The 4,376-nt window shown below is 43.8% G+C and overlaps 1 non-coding gene across 1 annotated transcript; it reads right to left on the reverse strand.

Moving 5' to 3' along the window:
- Window positions 1-258: 258 nt before the first annotated feature.
- LOC101546452 (uncharacterized) lies at window positions 259-4,150 on the reverse strand. Its single transcript, XR_008627455.1, has 3 exons — window positions 4,020-4,150; window positions 3,155-3,214; window positions 259-1,065 (listed from the first exon to the last, which is right to left on the reverse strand). It is a non-coding gene; the product is annotated as an uncharacterized LOC101546452 (transcript).
- Between the last annotated feature and the right edge of the window lie 226 nt (window positions 4,151-4,376).

A 4,376-nucleotide genomic window follows, 5' to 3' on the forward strand; every position in this document is an offset into this window, starting at 1 on the left:
AGACAACCCAACCGGTCTGTGTGGAAAAGCAAGTTAGTATTCCCAAGAGCCCCTAACAGTGCAAGAGCTAACGTTAGGTTGTCCATAAGAGTCAGGTGGGTCCCTGTGGAAGGCCAAAAGGTGTCACCAAGGTCACCATGGACACTAGTGGCATGTCAGCATTCTCATCCTCAGAGAGGCCAACAGCAACTCAGATTGGCAGCTAAGAAATACTCCGGTTACAGATCATTCTCTGGGCCTCTCATTTGACAATGTGCCAGCTAGCCAGAATGCCCCCACAAACTTCTGCTAAATGCGTTCTCAGTTTTCTCAGTCATTCCTCCGAAGTCCATCTTCTGGGAGGGAGGAATCCTGTTTTGCAAGTGAATTGGTTTCCTTCATCAGGACCAGCCTGATATTTACTCCATTTCCTTCCAGACTTGGAAGATGGAGAAAACAATCACCTATAGCCTTGACCTGTTCTCAGGCGGTCTGGCCCACCCAGCTTTCATTTGGCTTGGGAAAGGGTGAAGCTGGCCACAGTCTAGTTACAGCTAGAAAGTTTCAGGCAATTAGTGTTGGCAAAGAGAGACAACCCGAGGATAACATATGTGGTCGGTCTTGCTTTTAAAGACCCTGTCACACCAATGGAAAATCAAGGAATTGGATTTGAAAATGGGTTTTAAAACAGAAAGAACCTACCAGTGGAAGAGGGGGGGAAGGTGGTAATTCTAAGTAAGAGGGCACTGGGGGCAATGTGAGAAGGGTGGTGATGAGCAGGACAGTGTCTTGACTCCCCATCCCTGAACAACTAACAGTGTTGTTTACTATCCTGGAGATTCACCTAACACATCTGAAAACTCCCGCTGTAGACCTAAGGTGTCAAGGAACAACGTGTACAATCAGGGAGAACAGACACCCATTTGACTCAGTACACTTTAGTGGCAGAGACAGAAAAGCGTGGTGATATCTCTGGACCCTTCCAATTCAGTCAAAAATCGTGAGCAGGGCTGGAGTAAAGGAATTCTCATCTTCGAACTCAAGTTCAATAATAGAAATCCTTGCTCGTCTCTGGAATCTGGCTTTCTGAAAAAGAGAAGCACAAGGAGGAGGAAGCTTATGGAAAACCATATGGATACTTCTCCAAAAATTAGAAATTGAGCTCCAATTTGACCCAACAATACCTCTTCTGGGAATATGTCCCAGAGATGCAAAAAATGTATAGTAGAAATAACATCTGCACTTGTATGTTCATTTCAGCATTGTTTACAATAGCCAGAATCTGGAAAAAACCCAAGTACCCGAGAACAGACGACTGGTTAAAAAACTTTGGTATATCTACACAATGGAATACTATGCAGCTATTAGAAAGGATGAAGTCATTAAATTTGATTATAAGTGAATCAACATGGAGAGTATCATGTTAAGTGAAATGAGTCAGAAAGAGAGGGACATAGAAAGATTGCACTCATTTGTGGAATATAAAGTAACAGAACATGAGACTTACACCCAAGAGTAGAGATGAGTACTAGGAGGATTGCTCCATGGCTTAAAAGCCAGCCTCACATGTTTGGGGAAAGAGCAGCTCTGACAGAGAAGGGACCACCAAGTAAAGGGTGCTTGAAGAGCCCTCTCGAATGGAAGATGCATGCTGAAAGTAGACTATAGACCGAATGATGGCCACTCAATACCTCTATTGCAAACCACAAGACCCAAAAGGAGAGAGAGAGAGCAAGCAAAAAATGCCCTGCCACAGAGGCTGGATGGGGTGGAGGGATGGAATGGGGTTGGTTGGAGGGATATTAGGATCATTGGTGGTGGAGAATGAGCACTGATGGCGGGATGGGAACTCGAACATTGTATGACTGATACATAAGCAAAAAAGTTTGCAAATCTGTAACTGTACCTCATGGTGATTAATTAAAGAATAGAATTTTTAAAAAGGAGAAGGAAACTTGATCTAGAACCCAGGAGCCCAAGGTTTGATCCTCAGCATCACCGTGCCTAGCTGCTGTGTGACCTCAGGCAAGTGAGTTAGCTGATCTGAGCCCCACTCTCTTCTGTTAAATATGGATATGGATGACATCCCCGCCTCATAAGATTCTGGCAAGGGCTCAATGAAACGCATGTCAAGTCATTAGGAACAGTGATTGCCACATATGCATACTCAAAGAAAGAGAGCTCTTGTGGCTGGAGCGATAGCACGGCAGGTAGGGCGTTTGCCTTGGTTCTTGCCATGGCTGACCCGGGTTCGATTCCCAGCATCCCATATGGTCCTCTGAGCACTGCCAGGGGTAATTCCTGAGTGCAGAGCCAGGAGTAACCCCTGAGAATCACCGGGTGTGACCCAAAAAGCAAAAAAAGAAAGAGAGCTCTTGTCTTTTCTGTTTGGGGGGCCACACGGGATGGTGCTCAGAATTGCCATGTACAAGGCAAATGCCCTACCCAGTATCGTATCTCTCTGGCCCCAGGAGAGATTTATCTTTGTATGCAGCCGATTTGAGTGAGAATGTGGTCCTGCTGCAGTTTGACTTGACTGGAAAGAAAATTCAAGAGCCCTGAAATCAAAGAAAATGGACCCAGACTCTTGCCTACTCACTTTGACTTTGGCCAACTTATTTAACCCCCGAAGTTCAATTTCCCAAGCTGTGAATTATAATTAAAATAACAGTGCCAGTGTTCCAGGTGACTATTCCTTCCTAGGTGACTTCTTTCCCTTCATTCATGTTATTCCCCTCTCTTGAGGCTTGTCACTACCTTGGAGTCAACTATTACCTGGGTCACACGCTAATTCAATAAATATATTCCTACAGAGAAACAAGGAAAAAAGTTTTGGCAAGGTACCAGGTCACGGGGATCTTTGAGATTAAAATGAAACAAATTCTAATGAAGATAGTCGTGGAAATGGAGTTCTTTCCAGTGGCTGGAGGTTCTGTTTTTAGGCTACAAGGCTGCTCCAAGAGTGTGTTAGCAGGAGACAAAGACACAACTCTTAGGGCCAAAGAGATAGGGCAGCAGGATTCAATCCCCAGCACCCCATATGGTTTCCTGATTCCCTCCAGGAATGATTCCTAATTACAGAGCCAGGGGGAAGCCCTGAGCACAACTGAGTGTGACCCCCTTACCCCCACAGAATAGCCAAGATACACTCTCAAAGGTGGAACCAGATACTTACTTTCATCTGCATAGCCAGTAGAGATGGTTTCACAAACTGGAGAGAAATATATTTTCTTATCTAGAGAAATTGAAGAAAAACTTATAATAGCACAGTGGGTAGAGCACGTGTCATGCACATGGCCCACCCAGGTTAGATCCCCAGCACCCCATATGGTCCCCCAAGCCCCAACAGGAATGATCTCTGAGCACAGAGCTAGGAAATAAGCCCTGAACATCCCCAGATATGGCCCAAAAGCAAAAAAAAAAACACCCATGATTAGAAATGAAATCTCTGAAGCTGACTTGATAAAGCAGAATGGCACCCCAAGGAGACCAAATCGCCTGCACCTCAGTTTAGAGACCTGGTTTATTCCTCTCATCAGATACTACCCAAAATAACTTTGTTTCTGTGTCTGCATGTGAGAGAGAGAGAGACGAGTAAAAATAGTTTCATTTAGAGAAATGAGGGGGTAGAGAGCAAGTTACACACTCAAGAGAAAACATGGACTTTCCCCCTCCCCCCGCAAAAAAAAAAACATGGACTTCCCCGAAGGGAGAGAGCCGGGAGTACTTTTCTCAAGCTGAGATGCAGGCAAATCTCCAACATGATGAATGTGCCCAGAGAAACATTTTTGAAGGTCCTTCGGGCTTCATTCCCATATTACTGTCAGTGTTTTTGATTAAGAGTTTATAACTTCCTCAACAGACCCTGACCTATCAGTTGCCAATTAATATAATGGATGCTAACACTAGTCAGAGAATTTGATTTTGCAACAGTTGGGATTTAAGTGATAAGAACTCATTTGAGTTTGTCTAGAGGTTTCTGGAATAGAATAATGCCTACAGTCTTACCCTGAGGCAGCTGACATATAGTAGATGCTCACCAAATAGTGGCTGAGTTGGATTCAAATTGTATAAAGTTGTTATGTTTGCGTTGTGATGATTTGAGCCATCTGTGTTCCAACCGACTGTTGAGACAGCACAGTTCTTCTGCATGTTTCCACAGACATCTATATCTATACAAACACAGTTGGCATCATTTTCCTCTGAATTCAGTAAGAACAGATTTTTGAAAAATAATGAAAGGGCGGGAATTTTCATCATTTTCCCCAAGCTGGATTTTTTTAATGAATTAGTCTTTTAAAATACATCCCAATCAAGTTCTAAATATGGTGGCATGGTGTTTGAACAGGAAATTGGCTTTAAGCATTAGGGTAAAACACAGCACCTGCCTTATGTAC

This window comes from Sorex araneus, chromosome X, assembly GCF_027595985.1.
Source record: "Sorex araneus isolate mSorAra2 chromosome X, mSorAra2.pri, whole genome shotgun sequence".
In the NCBI taxonomy this organism is placed as follows: Eukaryota; Metazoa; Chordata; class Mammalia; order Eulipotyphla; family Soricidae; genus Sorex; species Sorex araneus.